The sequence below is a fragment of the Myxocyprinus asiaticus genome, chromosome 6, assembly GCF_019703515.2.
Source record: "Myxocyprinus asiaticus isolate MX2 ecotype Aquarium Trade chromosome 6, UBuf_Myxa_2, whole genome shotgun sequence".
NCBI classification, from domain to species: domain Eukaryota; kingdom Metazoa; phylum Chordata; class Actinopteri; order Cypriniformes; family Catostomidae; genus Myxocyprinus; species Myxocyprinus asiaticus.
The window spans coordinates 6,509,605-6,531,341 of NC_059349.1; the positions used below are offsets into that span (position 1 = coordinate 6,509,605).

The following is a 21,737-nucleotide window of genomic DNA, read 5'->3' on the forward strand; positions in this document are numbered from 1 at the left end:
TTTAAAAATATGGCCGCCATCGACCAACCAACTTTTAGCAGCTATTTGACAAGGTTAAAAAAAAAAAAAGAGGTATTGAAACGAAACGTGGTAGGCCTATTAGTCTCTTGGCCTGAAAGGTCTGTGAAAAATGTGAAAAAAATTGGCCACCAGACGCATGTAAATCGATGTATATATGGCTGTCTTTCACAAAGAAACATGTTATTCATATCATATGATAGAACTCCTCTATCTGAACAACTTTGCCTCAAGAACCATTGGTGTGAATCAAATTGTTCGTTAAATATTTGAGATTATTTAACAAAAATACTTTTTCAAACTAGTCCTAGGCCATTTGCCCAATTGGAACCAAACCAGGGCAGAAATTTTCTGTGGAGTACCAATATTAATAATTATAACAAAAGTTTGAACTTTCGATTCATCATCGCAAAAGGTACGCCAAACATACGTAGGGGCCGTGGACACTTTTACTAAAACGATTATAACTCCTGAACGAAATTAGATTATCATCACCAAATTTGGTACACATCTGCAAGGGGTCATTCTGGGGGACACACAAATTGTGTATCTCTGCCTCTTGGTGGCGCTATAATAATTAAAAATCTAAAATTGGCTCTAACAATGGAACTGTTGGTCCGATAGACTTGAAATTGCATTCAGGGTCTTTGTCCAAGGTGCCATCAAGTTCTACGAGGCCAGTCGCATATCTTGAAAAACATGGCCACCAATCAACTTTTAGCAGCATTTTAACTAATCCTAGGCTGTTAACCCAACTGGAACCAAATCAGTGCAGAAAGGTTCTTTGGAGTCCCAATCTCAATAATTATCAAAAAAAAGTTTTAACTTTCCATGCAACAGTATGCCAAAACTTACAAAGTGGGGGTGGCCAGTTTTTCTTAAATGGTTAAAACTCTTGAACGGAATGAGATATCATTAAATTTAAAACAATTATGTAGGAGGTCATTCCGAGGACACATGAAAACAATGGGTCCCTCTGCCTCTTGGTGGTGCTATAACAGTCAGGAATGTTAAAAATACCATATCTCTGTGCTACCCAACCTGATGTTTCTGAAAAGTAACTTTAACATTGTTTTAGTTGAAAACAGACTGCATAATTAATACTTAATATCTGTTACATATGTAATTAAAGGATCTTAAAGGCTTGAATCCCTTTATTCGCTGCTTGCAGCTATCCTTATTACTTTCAATACATATGCAAAACAGTTCCTTTTATTACTTGTAAAAATTTGTAGAACAAAAAGTACTGTTCTTTACAGAAGGACAATCAGGGATGGAGTGGGACAAAAAAAAAAATCAGCCCAGCAGAGGGCAATGGTGACACCAGAATGGAAATATGAATAATCCTGCCCAGCTGAAAAATGCATAATTATGTTAGATACTTATTATTGCACACTGTCACTGATTACATACATTTTTAAGTACTTTAATATTGTAGGTTTTAAAATAGTATTGTTGCTGATTATATTTTTCTAAACCAATGGTTCCCAACCCTGTTCCTGGAGGCCCCCCAACACTGCACATCATTTTGTATATCTCCCTTTTCTGACACACCCAATCCAGGTCTTGGAGACTCCACTAAAGAGCTAATGAGTTGAATCAGGTGTTTTATTAGGGAGATCTCCAAAATGCGTAGTGTTGGGGGGCCTCCAGGAACAGGGTTGGGAACCACTGTTTTAAAATATTATTTTTTAAAAATGTGTTTATCCAGTAAAATAATGTTTGCTATGATATAAATTTACAGGTGAAATCACTTACACTTGGCATTATCATGAGAACTTTCAGATATCAGGACCCTTAGCATTATTATACATTATATTCAGCATTATATACAGTTTAATATAGTACAATCATCTTTAAAATCAGTGGAGATTCACTCTTGTGCTGAAAAGTCTAATCCAGCTACTCACTGTATTACATGCGGTTACATAATGAAAAATGATCCAATTAAAACACTTTAAACCGCACACTTTGACCTCTGAGACATCACTGTGACATCAATGAAAGCTGCACGCGCTTGCTTGCCCAGTGAAGTTTAACTAGAGACTCGCATGTGGTAAAAATAAAACGTTTTGAGAAATATGCGGAAATACACAGGATTGATGTACTGGAGAGACACAACTATTAAGCGCATCAAACAGAACAATCATTGTCAACACACTTAACGCACCTGCTCCACATTAAACTGTATTCTTATGATCTTCTTTGAAGTGTTTATAAAGTGCTCTCATGCTGCACATCTTGGGTCGTGTTTATTCCGCTTCCACTTGTCTCCGTTGTTTTTCAAATGAGTTTCATCATGCAACACATTTTTCACCGGGCTGTAAAGTGCTCATGGCATATATATCAAACTAACTGATAATGAAATTCATTGTCGTTGATTTCCATAATCGATAATAATCAAGTTTATTGATTAGTTGTTGCAGCAGGTTTTCATCAAGGATGTCTCTGTACATTGCTGCATTCATCTTTCCCTCATTCCTGACTAGTCTCCCAGTTCCTGCCGCTGAAAAACACACCCACAGCTTGATGCTACCAGCACTATGCTTCACCATTGGGATGGTATTGTGCAGGTGATGAGCAGTGGTTGGTTTCCTCCAAACATGATGCTTGGAATTGAGCCCAGTCCAATGCTCATTTCCTCAGACCAGAGAATCTTGTTTCTCACAGTCTATGAGTCCTTTAGGTGCTTTTTTGAAAATTCCAAGTGGGCTTTCATGTGTCTTGCACAGAGGCTTCTGTCTGGCCACTCTGCCATAAAGCCCAGATTGATGGAATGTTGCAGTGATGGTTGTCCTTCTGCAAGTTTCTCCCATCTCCACACATGATCTTTGGAGCTCAACCAGAGTGACCATCTGGTTCTTGGTCACCTCTCTTACCAAGGCCTTTCTCCCCCAATTGCTCAGTTTGGCCGGGCGGCCAGCTCTAGGAAGAGTCCTGGTTGTTCCATACTTCTTCCATTTAAGAATTATGGAGGCCACTGTGTTCTTTGGAACCTTCAATGCAACAGACGTTTTTTTAGCCTTCCCCAGATCTGTCTCGACACAATCCTGTCTCTGAGCTCTGCAGGCAGTTCCTGTGACCTCATGGCTTGGTTTTTGCTCTGATATGCATTTTCAGCTTTAAGACCTTATATAGACAGGTGTGTGCTTATCCAAATAATGTCCAATCAATTTAATTTGCCACAGGTGGACTCCAATCAAAATGTAGAAACATCTCAAAGATGATCCAGAGAAATGGGGTGCACCTAAGCTAAATTTCAAATGTCATAGCAAAGGGTCTGAATACTTCAGTTTTTTCTTTTTCATAAATTTGCAAAGTTATCAAAAATGTGTTTTTTGCTTTGTCATTATGGGGTATGGAGTGTAAATTGATGTGAACATTTTTAAAGCATTTTAGCATAAGGCAGCAATATAAACAAATGTGATAAAACAAAGTAGTCTGAATACTTTCTGAATGCACTGTATGCGCCTCGATGGGATAGATAAACGATCACACACTTTCAGAAGGTCTTAAAGATTGTGTCACTCTTTTGGATTGCAGCAGAACAGACACCGGTAGGACAGCTTCAGCAACTTTTGACAAAAACGTGGCTTCACTTTTTCTGTGACTATGTAATTAATGTGTGTGCAAGTGTGCAGTGGGAGAGAGCTCTGAGGAAAAAAGTAGTTTTCAATGCAGAAATAATGCAAAACCAACTAATGACGGATAAAAATAACCACAACAGACATTTTACAGTTTTTGCATTTTAAAATATAACCTTGTGAAATCCAACCTAACCATGAAGAACATTTCCATTTCCCCCATTTCCAAACAAATCATGCAAGCTACAGGTCTGAAAACGCCCTAAATCACAATTACAATTTTACTCAGACAAAGAGTTGCAGTGAGTTGGTATGTTTGTCAGCCCTCCACAATTTTGTTTCAGCAAGTGTGACCGCCTCGGACAAAAACGAGTTGTTTAGAGTCTGCTAGTGTAGCACTGGCTTAAGATTTTAGCTGGCTCTTAGTCGTCCTATTGGTCCCAGTAGTTCTTGTGGTTTTGGACTCTATACTGTAGGGCTGTCAAAATTAAAATTAGAATATTTGTTGAATTAAAAAAAAATCTAATTCAGAATCAGAATGAACTTTATTGCCAAATATGCTTACACACACACAAGGAATCTGTCATGGTGACAGAAGCTTCCAGTGCAAATTAAACCGTATATACATACATATATACATACAAACATATCTAAATATAGTGATATAAAAATAAAATAAGATATAACAGATGAAAAATGAGAACTATACAACAGAGCAATAATGCTATTTGAATATTTTATATACAGATACAGTTATGTGCAGTGATGTAATATATTGAAGAAGTGGTAGGATATGTTAAAGAATATAAATGAAATATGGATACAAGTTGGAACGGATGGATAAATATTGCACATGGTTGTATTGACAAAAAGGAAATGTATTTGGGGGCAGTTTTAACTGTTCATCAGGTGGATGGCCTGAGGGAAAAAATGTTGTTCCTGTGCCTGGCTATTCTGGTGCTCAGTGCTCTGTAGCGCCAGCCAGAGGGCAACAGTTCGAAAAGGAAGCGTGCTGGGTGAATGGGGTCAAGAGTGATTTTACCAGCCCTTTGTCACTCTGGATGTGTACAGTTCTAGCAGGGTAGGTAGGGGATGCCATTAATCCTCTAAGCAGTCCGAACTATCCTTTGAAGTCTTCTGATGTCTGACTATAGAAGTACAAAGGACAGACTCAATGACTGCCGAGTACAACTGTATCTGCAGTGCCTGTGGCAGATTGAAATTCCTCAGCTGGCAAAGGAAGTACAACGTCTGCTGGGCCTTTCACAATGGAGTCAATGTGGGTCTCCCACTTCAGGTCCTGTGAGATGGAAGTGCCCAGGAACCTGAATGACTCCACTGCTGCCACAGTGCTGTTCAGAATGTTGAGCAGGGGTAATGTTGGGGTGTTCCTCATAAAGTCCACTGTCATCTCCACTGTTAAGTGTGTTCAGCTCTAGGTTGTTTTGACTGCACCAGACGACCAGCTGTTCAACTTCCCTTCTGTAAGCAGACTCATCTGCATCTTGGATGAGGCCGCTGATAGTAGTGTTGTCTGCAAACTTCAGGAGATTGACAGAGGGGTCCTTGGCGGTGCAGTCATTTGTGTACAGGGAGAAGAGTAATGGGGAGAGTACACATCCCTGGGGGGCACCAGTGCTGACTGTACATGTGCTGGAGGTGAATTTCCCCATTCTCACTAGCTGCTGCCTGTCTGTCAGAAAGCTGGTGATCCTCTGACAGATAGAGGCAGGAACAGAGAGATGGGTTAACTTAGTCCATAGAAGAGCAGGGTTAATGGTGTTAAAAGCTGACCTGAAGTCAACAAACAGTATCCTTGGTCTGTCTAGATGTTCAAGTATGTAGTGCAGTCCCATATAGACCGCATCATCCACAGACCTGTTTGCTCGATAGGCAAACTACAGGGGATCCAGAAAGGGTTCAGTTATGTGCTTCAGGTGGGCCAACACCAATCTCTCAAATGACTTCATGACCACAGATGTCAGAGCGACGGGTCTGTAGTCATTACGTTCTTTGACCTTGGGTTTCTTTGGGACGGGGATGATTGTTGAGCGTTTGAATCAGCAGGGAACTTCACACTGCTCCAGTGATCTGTTGAAGATGGTCAGCACAGGATTTTACACAAGTGGGTGAAACACTATGTGGGCCTTGTCCTTTTCTTGTCTTCTGTTTCCGGAATACACGGCACACATCCTCTTCACAGATCTTAAGTGCAGGTAGAGTAGCAGGAGAGGTGAGGAGGAGGGTTGCAGTAGGTGTAAATGTTTGTGTGCTGTGAAGGTCAGAGTGGGTGTGGGTGTGAGACTGTGCATTTCAAATCTACAGTAAAACACATTCAGGAAACTGATTTAAGTTTTTCAGAATAGCTTCTTTTAGCCACTTTGACCTCCTTTGTCAGTCTGTTTATGGCCTGATTATACAAGATTTTATCCCCACTTCTGTAAGCATCCACTTTGGTATGACAAAGCTGCCCGAGTTTTGCTGTAAACTGTGGTTTGTCATTGTTGTATGTTGTAAGTCCTAGTTGGAATGCACATATCCTCACAGAAAATGATATATGATGTCACAGTATCTGTAAGCTCGTCCAGGTCTCTGGCTGCAGCCTCAAAAACACTCCAATCAGTGCAAAGCAGGCTTGTAGTTCCACCTCTGCTTCACTTGTCCATTTCTTTACAGTCCTTACTACATGTTTAGCTGATTTTAGATTCTGCCTGTAGATCGGAAGATGAACCAGACAGTGATCAGAGAGTCCCAAAGCTGCTCGAGGGACAGAGCGATACGCATCCTTTATTGTTGTGTAGCAATGATCCAGTATATTTCCGTCTCTGGTGGGGCACATAATGTGCTGTCTGTATTTGGGCAGTTCAAGTGTGAGATTTGTCTTGTTAAAATCCAAGAAAAGTAATAAGTGGTCCGGGTATTGTTGTTCCATGTCTGTGATCTAATCAGCCAGCTGTTGCAGCGCTGCGCTCACACATGCATGTGGTGGAATAAACACACAAGAATACATGAGGAAAAATCCAGCAGCAAGTGGAAAGGCTTACAGTTTATGAAGAGCAGTATTTTGCTGTTATAATGAAGCTTGAGTCTGGGGGTAGTATACTGTGGCATCAGTTCAAGTGTAACAGCATGTGAACTGCCTATTGAAGCGTTTACCCCCTCATTTTAATTTTGACGTAACATTTGAAAATATGGACAGATTAAAACGTATTTATTTTATGCACATTAGTTGAAAATGAAATGCTCTTTTTTTTTTTTTTTTTTTTTACAGCAAGGAATGTTCTTTGCAATAATATAACACAGTGCAGTACGGTTTATGTATACAATGCACCCTCTTGTGGAATATGAAAAAAAAAAAAGTCAATTTAAAAATTAGCTGACTTTAAAATTCTGATTTAGAAAATATTTGGGGTAAAAATTCGAATTTTGTTTCTCTGCCCAATTGACAGCCCTACTATACTGACCCCCATTGTCTGGAAGTTACTGGAAGTTTGTTTATTAAATGATGCCACTTTAAACCAAATATGTTTAACTTCTGTTTTACTAATTTTCACGCATAGTTGAACACTGGACTGTGACCGCCATGTGCTTGCTCTTGACGTTTGATATTGCACCATTTATTTGTAATCTGTGCCGTGAGAGCTCCAGGACGTAGCAATGTTTCATGACTCCGTTTTGGTTTGGACATTTTATCTTTTCACTTGCACTCATTCTATTTGGACTGTCTGTGGGATCACAATCCTGCTGATACCATCAGTCTGGACTATACTGTTGACTCAGGCTCTGTTATTGTCTGTATAGTAAATATTTTGTGTTTGTTGTTATATTGTTTGGTTTGCTTGTTTTGTTCACATGTACCTTTATGTTTGAGCATTGGCGCAAACATAAGCACTATATAGAGCAAATATGTTATTATTGTCATTATTCATAGTAGTAACTCAGCCAATTGCATGACACAGTGTCATGAGGGGGTGACCCGCTCCATGCGGTATGTGGTTCATATGTGGGAGGAATGGCAGCCGGTGGAGTTTCTGGTGCCCCCCTAGGGTAAGATGGTAACCCCTTAGGGTAATGTGTATAGGGAGCGGCAATACCAGCGCTTATCAAACTGCGCTGAAACTGCCCAAAAAGTGCTATTTGTGGGGTTGAAACACCCCATTTTCCACAGATTATTGGAGATTAGGGCTTCTTTAAATATCCACTAGATCATTCCATCAGGAAAACTCAGGGTTTTACAAAATTGATGATATTTCACAGGTCACTGTCATTGTTATTGCATCTGCTCTATTAGAGACAATTGACCCGCAGCAGCTGTTGGTGGATATTAACCTTTTTTATGAAAAAACCGTGCAAACTCTGTCACTGTGACAGATATGAGGTAAAATATGATCTAACGATGATCTTATATGATCAAGATGACTGTATACTAGGGCTGGGCGATATGTAAAAATTATTTTATCGATAATGGCCTTAAAAAAAAAACAATGGAGGTGTACCTGTGGATGTATTTTAAGGCCTACTGTCAAACTCAGTGCCTCTTTGCTTGACATCATGGGAAAAGCAAAAGAAATCAGCCAAGACCTCAGAAAATAATTTGTGGACCTCCACAAGTCTGGTTCATCTTTGGGAGCAATTTCCAAATGCCAAGCATACCTCCAAAGTTGTGGCAAAATGGCTTAAGGACAACAAAGTCAAGGTATTGGAGTGGCCATCACAAAGCCCTGACCTCAATCCGATAGAAAATTTGTGGGTAGAACTAATATACATATACATATATATATATATATATACACTATATTGCCAAAAGTATTCGCTCACCCATCCAAATAATTGAATTCAGATGTTCCAATCACTTCCATGGCCACAGGTGTATAAAATGAAGCACCTATGCAGACTGCTTCTACAAACTTTTGTGAAAGAATGGGCCGCTCTCAGGAGCTCAGTGAATTCCAGCGTGGTACTGTGATAGGATGCCACCTGTGCAACAAGCCCAGTCGTGAAATTTCCTCGCTACTAAATATTCCACAGTCAACTGTCAGTGGTATTATAACAAAGTGGAAGCGATTGGGAATGACAGCAACTCAGCCACGAAGTGGTAGGCCATGTAAAATGACAGAGCGGGGTCAGCGGATGCTGAGGCGCATAGTGCGCAGAGGTTGCCAACTTTCTCCAGAGTCAATTGCTACAGACCTCCAAAGTTCATGTGGCCTTCAGATTAGTTCAAGAACAGTGCGTAGAGAGCTTCATGGAATGGGTTTCCATGGCCGAGCAGCTGCATCCAAGCCATACATCACCAACTGCAATGCAAAGCGTCGGATGCAGTGGTGTAAAGCACGCCGCCACTGGACTCTAGAGCAGTGGAGACGCGTTCTCTGGAGTGACGAATCACGCTTCTCCATCTGGCAATCTGATGGACGAGTCTGGGTTTGGCGGTTGCCAGGAGAACGGTACTTGTCTGACTGCATTGTGCCAACTGTGAAGTTTGGTGGAGGGGGGATTATGGTGTGGGGTTGTTGTTTTTCAGGAGCTGGGCTTGGCCCCTTAGTTCCAGTGAAAGGAACTCTGAATGCTTCAGCATACCAAGAGATTTTGGACAATTCCATGCTCCCAACTTTGTGGGAACAGTTTGGGGATGGCCCCTTCCTGTTCCAACATGACTGCGCACCAGTGCACAAAGCAAGGTCCATAAAGACATGGATGAGCGAGTTTGGTGTGGAAGAACTTGACTGGCCAGCACAGAGTCCTGACCTCAACCCGATAGAGCACCTTTGGGATGAATTAGAGCGAAGACTGCGAGCCAGGCCTTCTCGTCCAACATCAGTGTCTGACCTCACAAATGCGCTTCTGGAAGAATGGTCAAAAATTCCCATAAACACACTCCTAAACCTTATGGAAAGCCTTCCCAGAAGAGTTGAAGCTGTTATATCTGCAAAGGGTGGGCCGTCGTCATATTTAACCCTATGGATTAAGAATGGGATGTAACTTAAGTTCATATACGTCTAAAGGCAGATGAGCGAATACTTTTGGCAATATAGTGTATATACATACACACACACACACACACACAGTGCATCTGGAAAGTATTCACAGTGCTTCACTTTTTCCACATTTTGTTATGTTACAGCCTTATTCCAAAATGGATTAAATTAATTATTTTCCTCAAAATTCTACAGACAATCCACTATAATGACAACGTGAAAGACGGGATGGAAACAGAGTTACTGAAAGTAGCTACGTGATTAGCTAGTTAGCTATAAGCTCGTTGTCACAGAGAGTAAAAGACGGATGTTGTTTATTTTACTTTCCAGCACTGTCTCTCACCAACTACGTAACAACATAGCATGAAATCAACACTCATCAGACACAATCCACCACCTGCTGAGCTGCAAAAAGATACTCTGATGTTTACCTTTCAATCTGCTACATTACTGACTGCACTGACAAACTATTGCTGGCTAACAGCAAACAGACATGAGTGACATGGTTGTCAGGGACAAGGTTAATGTTATATTAGTTATATTGAAAAGGGAAAAAGATGGGGTCATTGTTTATTAAGTTTCCAGTATGTATTTCACAATCTAGTTAACTTACTGAGACACATCTCAACTCCGCCTTGTCTGCAGAGCCATCGTCAGCTCTGTACACAATGGAGTCGGAGCACACTCTGCTGGACAAACATATCGGTAAAATATACGCCGGTACCGATATATCGGTGAAAGGCTAATATCGGCCGGGCACTAATTTGGACTGCAGTACCCATTTCAAACGCTTGTTGTCAATCTTACATATAACACCTTTAACTCCTCTGCTTTAATAATGTAATGCATTTTAATTATCTGAATATATTTATTATATATAATATATTATTTGTAAATATTGACTAATTATTTCATTTCTGTTTACTTAGTTTTACTTAAAATTTATTCTACTACAAATATTTCCCTTTATGCATGTGTGTGTTGTAAGGCTGGCACCGGAATGTCTACAACCAAAAGGCGCCATTTCCGGTAAAAGTCAAAGAACTCTGCGAGAATCAACATCATAGAACTCTCTCACAAAAGCTGAAATCTACACCTGAATATCACCACGTGTGATAAATTGCAAATCGCCTTTTGCTGAAATCTTCACCTGAATATAACCACAGTGTGAAAAATTGCAAATCACCTTGCTGCTGCTGCTGATTCTCTCAAGCCGGCAAGCATGTAACCAGGGTTGTTTGGGGAGGGGAGCAACATAAAACACAAATTATCGGCATGAAGAGAAGTTGTTGCGAGTGAGGTAGGGTGGCAAGTTATTGTTTTTGATTAAAGATTAAAAGGCACGTAATAATGTGCACGGATAATTTGTAATAAAAACAGCAACATCTAATAATAAAATAAAAACAGTTGATTTTGAGTGGTGACTTTAAAGGTGCATTCACTTTTGATGTCGAAGTGGCTTACATTGGCTTACACTGACACCTAGTGGCCTGGATGCTGGATCATACAAGCGCAGTAGTTTTCAGTGACAAACGTCATTGTAGAAATTAATGTACAGTAAGCCAGAATTGATTTAATACATTATTGAAAGTGTCCAATAACAGGGCAGTAACTGAGATTAAGCGATTAGTATTCAGCTGGTCATGTGATGCTAATATGGCTGCCCCCATGAGGCACCCCTGCCCCATGTAGAATAAGAGCTTTTATAATGTTACTGATATGATTGAACTCTTCATCTCACACGAGTGGTCATGATTTTATAAATATGTTTTAAAGTTACTATGCATTTCTTTAGAAGTAAAACATTGAGTAAAAATAATAATAATAATAATAATAATAATAATAATACAAGTGCACATTTAAACATTTCAAAAACTTGTTTTCTCTTTGTCTATTTCTAACATCTACTTAAGCTCCTGTAGGCCTGTTACAGATCATTTGCGAACTTAATTAATGGCTTTTATATGACAAATTGCTCGTTAAGCATGTTGTGTGAGATTTTTGATAAAAAAAAACTTCTGCTAAATGACTAAATGTTAAACAGTATAACCTTTCATATATGAAAATATTAAATAAGCGTTGTGTGAAAAACATACGAGATATGGGCTCAGTTTACAGTATTGTGCTGCAAAACACATACAAATAATAATTACATGTTCCACAAATCTTACATATCAATTTAATCCTGCATATTCGATGAGTTTATATATTTTTTAATGATTAATTTACCTAAACAATGGATCAGAACCAGACTGTACAATATTGTATTCATTTTATATCAGTAAAGCAAATATTTCAAGTAATATTACCACGTGGTTTATGTAAAAACGTTAAAGCACTTTTAAAAGTTCTGTATGTTTTTGACATTTTAGCTCAAGCGCTTAAAAACACAAACCTTTAATCAGCCAAATCACAACAGACGGCGGAGCAGACGATGGGAGAAAAGTGTGTTCTTGGCAGGGTAATTCTTCCTTCTGATGTCGGATCGCAGACTTAAAAAATTGCCGCCACCCGGCGTGCTCCTTAGTCGTACGGCTGCAGCCTCGTAAAGCCTGGTTTCGACTCGTGTATCTGTCTGCGTCTAGCAAGCACTACAAGGAACACCCACTTCACGACACGCCCACTCCACGTTTTCATTTTTAAATTATTTGTGGTTATGGTTAGGTTTAGACCTATACATAGGTGTAGATATGGTAGCTGCAGGACTCCAAATAAACACAACAAACAGTGTATGAATGTGGTATTGTTTAGTCAGTAAAATCAGTCAACATGAACACACCAGCGAGTTATTAACGAGCTGATGCAAACTTACCTACATCACGATCACATCACGAGACATTTTCCAAGACCAGGTCATAAAATATTTGTTTTTGTTTAATTAGTCTACAAAAGGAATAAAATCTGCTCAAATACTCTCAAGTGCACATTCACTCATGTGCCATCTGCAGCGCCATTCACACATCTGCCCAAAGTAATCATTCTTTCTGTCTGTATTCTGCACATTAACAGTCTTTTATACACTCATCTTTTCAATAGTATCAGTGTCATTATAAATTACAATAACAGTGTAATCGGTGCATATTATGGCCGCGTATAGCGTGTTAGCGCATTAAGGTCATGAATTCAGAATAAAAAAATACAAATTGAACATTTTCTACTGCATATATTACTTCAAATCATAATTTGAGAATGAGGAATAAAGTAATTGATAACATATTATTTAAGGTTTTACTGAGCATCCTATTAAATGTACTTCTAAACGCCTCCCACAACGGTGTGGCCTGTCTGTATGTTCACAAACAGTATACCGTTTCTCAGCTGTTTAGAACTTCTTTTTACCCCTGAACAACAAACAAAGAAGAACTTTTCCATAAGTATATTGGGGCCTTTTACAGCACCTTTTGGAGTAACCACACCCCTTCTGGAATAACCACACCCTCTTTTGGATATTCCGCCCCCATTTGGAGGTCTCGGGCCTGCAGCTCTATATTTACATTTATTTATTTGGCAGATGCTTTTATCCAAAGTGACTTACAAAAGAGGAATAAAATGCTACAACATAAATGATTCATCTTAAGGAGACAGTAGTACGAAAAGTGCCGCATCACAATAATATTATCCAAGACAGTTTAACAGAGTGCAACAAGAATAATATATGCATATATATACAATGATCAGCCATAACATTAAAACCACCTGCCTAATATCATGTAGGTCCCCCTCAAGCCGCCAAAACAGCTCTGGCCCTGATATCTGGACACTTAAGGTGTCCTGTGATATCTGGCACCAAGACGTTAGTAGCAGATCCTTTAAGTCCTGTTAGTTGCGAGGTGGAGCCTCCATGGATCGGACTTGTTGGTCCAGCACATCACATAGATGCTCAATCGGATTAAGATCTGGGAAATTTGGAGGCCAAGCCACCCCTTGAACTCTTTGTCATGTTCCACAAACCATTCCTGAACAAGTTTTACATTGTGGCAGGGCGCATTATCCTGCTGAAAGAGGCCACTGCCATCAGGGAATACCGTTGCCATGAAGGGGTGTATGTGGTCTGCAACGATCTTAAGGTAGGTGGTACGTATCAAAGTAACATCCACATGAATGCCAGGACCCAAGGTTTCCCAGCAGAAAATTGCCCAGAGCATCACACTGCCTCTGCCGGCCTGCCTTCTTCCCATAGTGCATCCTGCTGCCATCTCTTCCACAGGTAAACGATGCACACACACCTGGCTGTCCACATGATCTAAAAGAAAACGTGATCAGGCCACCTTCTTCCATTGCTCCACGGTCCAGTTCTGATACTCACGTGCCCATTGTAGGCACTTTCGGCGGTGGACAGGGGTCAGCATGGGCACTCTGACTGGTCTGCGGCTACGCAGCCCCATACGCAGCAAGCTGTGATGACCTGTGTGTTCTGACACCTTTCTATCGTGGCCAGCATTACGTTTTTCAGCAATTTGTGCTACAGTAGCTCTTCTGTAGGATCGGAGCAGATGGGCTAGCCTTCGCTCCCCACATGCATCAATGAGCCTTGGGCACCCATGACCCTCTCTCTGGTCGTCCTTCCTTGGACCACTTCCTTGGACCACAAGACCTACCATTTGGTGATGCTCTGACCCAGTCACCTAGCCATCACAATTTGGCCCTTGTCATAGTCACACAGAACCTTACACTTGCCCATTTTTCCTGCTTCCAACACATGAAATCAAGAACTGACTGTTCACTTACTGCATAATATATCCCATCCCGTGACAGGTGCCACCGTAACGAGATAATAATGTTATTCACTTCACCTGTCAGTGGTATTAATGTTGTGGCTGATCAGTATATATATAATTTTTATTTTTCATTATGAGTATATAGTTAAGTGCTCACGGAAAAGATGTCTTTAGGCGTTTTTGAAGACAAAGTCTGCTTCAAGGATGGAGTTGGGAAGGTTGTTCCATCAACGAGGTACAGTGAAGCCGAAAGTCCGGGAAAGTGTTTTGGTGCCTCTTTGTATTGGTACAAGGCTCTGCTCATTAGCCGACCGCAGGCTTCTGGTGGGGACGTAGCTCTGCAGGAATTATTTTAGGTACGTTGAAGCAGACCCAGTGACTGTTCTGAATGCCAGCATCAGAGCCTTGAATTTGATACATGCAGCAACCGGCAGCCAGTGTAGAGAGACAAGGACCTACTTGCAAATTTGTGTGCAAATCGTTAGTAAAACCATTATTGTGTAAATTGTGCCATTTATTTCAATGGGACAATTTACATAAGCATGCATTTACACACAAATTTTTTTTGCTCATGTTTCATGAATAAGGCCCAGTGAGTTTGCTCAGTCACTACACTGCATGTTAGAATTTCTATAAGAGTTTATATAAATGTAAGTATTTCAATGTAAATTTTAAAAACATAAAATATAGAAACTGCCGTTAATAACTTGAATGAATGACTGTAGAGCATTGCTGTTTAGATTTAAATTCTTTTGTATAGTTTGTTTGGAAACCTTTATAAGAGTATAATGTCAAGTGTGGAACACATGCGGAACATTGTTTTGGACCATGCGCGACATGGACGGGTTAAGCCATTGCGCACCGTCTTCAGGACGCGAGCAGGGTCCGAGTTGGGGTGGCAAAGCTAATTATTAGGGTGGCAGCTCTCTTCCTGTGCCATCCTTCTGGACCCACCCCTGAAAACTAGATTGAAGCTTGAAACTTTTATTACAAAAAAACCTAACACAGGTCAATGAAAATTTTGTCAATTGGCCTTATTCATGACACATGAGCAAAACAAACTTTTAGTGTAAATCTTTAGTAACACTATTCTTGCATAAATTGCCCCATTTAGTTCAATGGAACAATTTGCATGAGCATTTACTCACACATTTTTTATACTTATGTTTCATGAATAAGTTGTCTCAGTCGCTACACTGCATGTTTTAGTTTGCGTATCTATAAGGGTATATATGGGTACAAGCATTTCAATGCATATTTTTATAAGCATAAAATATAGATAAAATATATCTATATGCTTGTATAAGTTAATAGGACAATAAATATACTATTCAACATTTTTTAAGGCATAGGTACAAGTATTTATCCGGTGTCTCAATATCTAAAAAAAACAAAACCAGATTGAAGTTTGGCACCTTTATTACGAAGATTTTAGTAAAGGTTGGTAAAGTCGTTGAGATCTGACGTTCTGGCAAACAACTGCGCTGCGGTGCAGGGCGAAAGCATTAACAAGGCTTTAGGCCAAGATGGTATAGCTGCAGGCCAGAGACCTCGAAATGGGGGCGGTATCTCCAAAAGAGGGTGGGGTTATTCCAAAATGGGGTTGCGCCAACTCCAAAAGAGGGTGTCACTTCCACTCACAGTTAAGGTTAGCAAAAGTGTTAGGTAAGGGGCTCCCTATATCTTTAATGGCGGTTTTCCACACAGTGCCCCTTTGTGCCATTTAGTGGCAAAACATCACCTTCTGATATCTGTTTCACAAAGCAAGTTGTACAAACTGAAGCATTTCAGAGTAAGTTTTAGGTTGACAAAACGAGACACAGCCAAACTTAGATCGTGTTCAGTGATCTCAAGATGCTCGCTTAAAACATTATCTGTCAACTCAAAGTTTGATCCTGTGTTCATGCTTAACCCTGAAAGGTATGCACAATACTGAGCACGTTTAGATGCACATTCTTATACCGATTATGCTTAATAAACCAACAATGTGTGTGGTTATGTAAACACATTAAACGACTTTCCTTTATCAGTGTCATAATTTTATTGGCATAACCAGTCAGCACGGGTAGATTTTTGCCCAGCAGCTTAACTACAGGCAGTAGTTATCATTATTACTGCTTTCAGTCAATTAAAAAATTAATCGCATAATGTTTTGTAGTTAATCACGTTTAATCACAGATTTTGATATATACTAATATAATATACAGGTATATACTAATTTTCTTGTCAAAATTCATTTATATCCATCTTAGGAAAGAAAGAAAAAACAATATGTAACAATATAATGCTTTATTAACATTTTCCAAACAAAGCCTTCCACAAGAAATGCATTAAAATAGCACCAATTCAATTAACATTCAAGTGGGATTTTGACTAACTGAAAGAACTTGTTTCCCCATTGGGTGCATATCAGTGCAATGGGCATTAATCTCTTAAACTCTCATCCTCAGCAATATTAATCTGCCGGTAGACTGTGGCTATCTGCTTTGTTACAGCAATCGTGAAGCTGCGTTCATGATTCACGTCAGAGCGTCAACGCCAGCGTCAAGCTTTGAACTTCCAGACAAAAGCGTCTCATTCTGGTGATAGTTAAGACTCGACTTGCTTCTGTGGTAATTAAAATGTGCCTAACAAGTCCCATCTGGGCTTGTTTTGTACATCAAAAAGTATTAAGAGCTCCTTTCTTCATCATTTTATCACTGACAGGGAAGCGCTGTCAGAGGTTATTTTATTTACTGAGATAACAACCTCCGAGGCTCTATCATAGGAGAGTATTACGACAGTACCGGCCTTAGAATGTCAATTATTTTAGTTTATTAACAGTACATCCTAACCCAAACCCCAACCTTAAACCTAATCGTCAGTGGAGTAGCAAAGTCATTTTAGAGCAAAAATGCTCTAAACACCTAAACCTCCATTGTTTATGTAAACACAAATACTTCCTGGTTTCCCCAGGACCAGAATCGGTGTTTCCGAGTGAACGTGATTACTTCCTGGTTCCCATGGAACCAGATCCCGTGTCTCAAAGAATGTGCACACAATATGTTATCAGTAGTGTCACAGGGGAAAGGTGAACATGTTCAAATTGATGCAAAAATCTCAAACGGGGATGGCACTTGTCAATAGTTCAGCAGTATGGGGTTGATTTCAGCATGTACATATGGGTTTGGTGAAACTTGGCAAAGAGTTCAGGCAGTTCTGGCTCACGCTCCTATATATTTTCTAACTCATCTGAATGATGGGGTGTGTTCCATTCAGAAGTGATCATCCCTATTCCCCATTTCCTTTAAAGACTTTACACTCCATTGTGAGAGCTTCGAAGGGCTGAAAGGTGTGGGGCTCATAAATAGTGGTCATTTGGTCATTTTATTGTAAATTCTGTTTGCCATGACTCTACAGCTTGGCTACCATTATTATTCTCCCATCGAAAAGTCCTATGAAGGCATCATGTAAGCCCTTAGACTTACCCTTTAGAGTAGATTATATTAACAGAATTTTTAAATGAATGAGTCTAAATTCTAAGAGTCAGCCACATTATGCTGTTTTATGCTAAGCCTGTAGGCTTGTCTTGGTACAAGGGCTTTGGCGCTGTGTCTGTTTGTGAAGTGTGTGTCAGTGTAATGACTCAGAGTGGACACATTACAAAGGTTCCACCCTTCACACAAGTGTTTGTGCTGTATTAACGGTAAATGCGTTAATCACGATTTTTAACACGTTAAATTAACATGTTCTGTGCACCGTTTCTGCCAATTATACTTGGATTTAATCTAAGTGCAAACAGAATTTAGAGCAGAATTCTGAATTATTTTAGTGGAGTACCTGTATAATTAGCCTTTTTCTAATTAATCAGAAACTACGTCACCTTCCGCTACGGCTTTGCGGCTATTACTTTAGTATACATTTGCCTTGAATAACGCTTCTTACCGCTTCTGTATGGTCTGTTTTCCAACAAGTCACAATATAATGTTCACAGAAATAATTTATCATCTTTTCCCAACTGATTCGGCTAGTCAGGATGCAGACTCTTTATATTTTATATGCTCAAATGCAGCGCTGGTGTAGTTTCTTCACCAGCTCCCGTCTCATTAGAATAAATTGAAATCCTCACGTCACCGTATCACTAGAATTAATTTTAAAAAGTTCGATATACTCCCAGCACAGATGCAAAAAGACTAATAAAATTCACTATATCTCATTGAACCTCGTATTAAACTCCCCAAAATGTTAAATTCAGTATAAATGTATAAATAATCAAACTAATGAAACCATACATTCTCACAAATTATATATATTATATACACAATGTACATTAACCCCACCATCCAAGTAACAGAGCAGCAGAGAGCAATAAGGAACTGTGCAATAAACAATGTATTTTATACTGATTATAGCAATATTAATGTGTGCAAAGTGGAATAAGCACTACATCGGATATTACACAGCAGATTTACAGTTGTACTCAAAAGTTTGCATACCCTTGGAAAATTGGTAATATATGTACCATTTTGAAATAAAACATGAGTGAGCAGGCAAAACACATTTATTTATTTTTTCTTATGGGATTCATATTCAACTGTAGGTTATAACAGAATGGCACAATCATAAAACAAAACATGGCAACAAAGAAAAAAAATGAAATGACCCCTGTTCAAAAGTCTGCACACCCTTAGTTCTTAATATTGTGTATTTTCCCTTTAGCATCAATGACAGCGTGCAGTCTTTTGTAATAGTTGTCTATGAGGCCCCAAATTCTTGCAGGTGGTATAGCTGCCCATTCGTCTTGGCAAAATGCCTCCAGGTCATGCAAAGTCTTTGGTCGTCTTGCATGAACTGCACGTTTGAGATCTCCCCAAAGTGGCTCGATGATATTAAGGTCAGGAGACTGTGATGGCCACTCCAGAACCTTCACCTTTTTCTGCTGTAACCACTGGAGGGTCAACTTGGACTTGTGCTTAGGGTCATTGTCGTGCTGGAAAGTCCAAGAGCGTCCCATGTGCAGCTTTTGTGCAGAAGAATGCAAACTGTCTGCCAGTATTTTCTCAAGGTTCCCTGTGCTTTTAGAACTCACACACCCCCAAAACATCAGTGAGCCACCACCATGCTTCACAGTGGGGATGGTATTCTTTTCACTATAGGCCTTGTTGACCCCTCTCCAAACATAGTGCTTATGGTTGTGACCATAAAGCTCTATTTTGGTCTCGTCACTCCAAATTACAGTGTGACAGAAGCTGTGAGGCGTGTCAAGGTGTTGTCGGGCATATTGTAACCGGGCTTTTTTGTGTAAAGTAAGTAAAAGGCTTCTTTCTGGCAACTCGACCATGCAGCTCATTTTTGTTCAAGTATCGTCATATTGTGCTCCTTGAAACAACCACACCGACTTTTTCCAGAGCAGCCTGTATTTCTCCTGAGGTTACCTGTGGGTTTTTCTTTGTATCCCGAACAATTCTTCTGGCAGTTGTGGCTGAAATCTTTCTTGGTCTACCTGACCGTGGCTTGGTATCAAGAGATGCCCAAATTTTCCACTCCTTAATAAGTGATTGAACAGTACTGACTGGCATTTTCAAGGCTTTGGATATCTTTTTATATCCTTTTCCATCTTTATAAAGTTCCATTACCTTGTTACGCAGGTCTTTTGACAGTTCTTTTCTGCTCCCCATGGCTCAGTATCTAGCCTGCTCAGTGCATCCACGTGAGAGATAACAAACTCATTGTCTATTTATACACAGACACTAATTGCAATTTTAAAAGCCACAGGTGTGGGAATTTAACCTTTAATTGCCATTTAAACCTGTGTGTGTCACCTTGTGTGTCTGTAACATTTCCAAACATTCAAGGGTATGTAAACTTTTGATCAGGGCCATTTGGGTGATTTCTGTTACCATTATGATTTAAAAAGGAGCCAAACTATTATCAACTATGTGATAATAAATGGCTTCATATGATCACTATCCTTAAATAAAAGACAGTTTTTTTTGCATGATCAGTCATATTCTCAAAATCAATGCCAAAATTCCACAATTTCTGCTAGGGTATGCAAACTTTTGAGCACAACTGTACATAGTAAGAACATTAGCTACATACATTTCTCAAAAATTATTAAAAAACATTCTCACGAAAAAACAGCTATAGAATTTCAACAGGCCAGATCTGAATGTCTCAAAGCTCTTTCTCTGAACGCCACAACAGTTAGAGGTGGTAATGCATATTAAGCTTATTTTGCCAACTGCAATAAAATAGAAGAAACTGAATGAGAACAAATGCAAAAAAACAACAACATTGAGTTGCTGGAGGGACGCAGCAATGGAAACACATGATAAACACTTTCCTGCAACATTTAGCATTCACGAGGATGCCCACGCATCAGAGTTATTTGTTAGCATTTTATTAATTCACATTACAATAAAGAGAATTATCATTTGTATTTTATACATATACACAGACATTATGAGAAAGCATCATTAGGCAGCATATTTAAACAGTTGTAACTTCCAAAACTAAACCTGTGCTTTCTATTAATGTGCCGAAGGCTAGCCTTTTTACAGGATTATCAAATGTGAATTAATTTATATGTATATCACTGTATAATATGTAATATTGTCCTGGTAATAAAAATGAAAGAAATAGTGAACAGAATTATTCTTCATGGAAGTTTCAAATTAAATATTGTAAAATACAGAGTGTTTATCTGGGTTTTGTGGGGTGAGCACTTTTTTTTGCACTTTTGGAGCCTTTACATTTCATCATGTTTAATTAGTAACACGCAGGGTTTTGAGCAAATATAGCACAAGCAGATATACATGGCAGTAAGATACAATCAATTTGTTTTAATAGTCAATATGAGTGTGCATTACACAGTGATTTTAACCCTTGTACGTCAGTTTCCAAAAGTTACTCAGAGGTCCTTAGAGGACAAAAATGTCTGCGTCAAAACACTGCCATAAAAATATTATATATTCATATTATTTTCCACTTTCACTGACTTAGATTTTTTAGACAACATCAGTCTTGATCATAACTACCAAATATTCATTCATTTTCATGATTTTAACCCTTTAAATGCCAGTTTGTTTACATAATGCCACTGTTGTTTTTTTGCACACACACAAATTTCTCAATACACACATACAAAACACATTCTGACATCCATACCAACACACCCACACAATTTTAGCTGCATCATTCATTCAGTTGGCCTGCAGTGCCCTATAATACAGCAAACAGAAAATTGGAAAAAAGCATGTATTTGCTCCATAGGCTAAACATGAGAAAAATGGCACCATCTGGAGGAAAATATTAAAAATGTAAATTTTGAAGCCAGGGCTCTGGAAAGAAAGCATAATATCATAGACTTAATGATTTTATGCTTTAATGGCACTGGGATCAAATATTGCCGTTTTAATGGGTTTCAATGGGGACATTTTTGTTAAGGTTCTGAGTGT

The 21,737-nt window shown here is 39.3% G+C and overlaps 1 protein-coding gene across 1 annotated transcript in view; it reads right to left on the bottom strand.

The window, feature by feature from the left end:
* LOC127442175 (gastrula zinc finger protein XlCGF57.1-like) overlaps positions 1–11,996 on the bottom strand; it is a 57,614-nt gene extending 45,618 nt beyond the window's left edge. Inside the window, exon 1 of the mRNA XM_051700017.1 lies at positions 11,976–11,996. The gene's annotated coding sequence lies outside the window, so the exon portion shown is untranslated. The remainder of the gene's footprint in view (positions 1–11,975) is intronic.
* Positions 11,997–21,737: the final 9,741 nt, after the last annotated feature.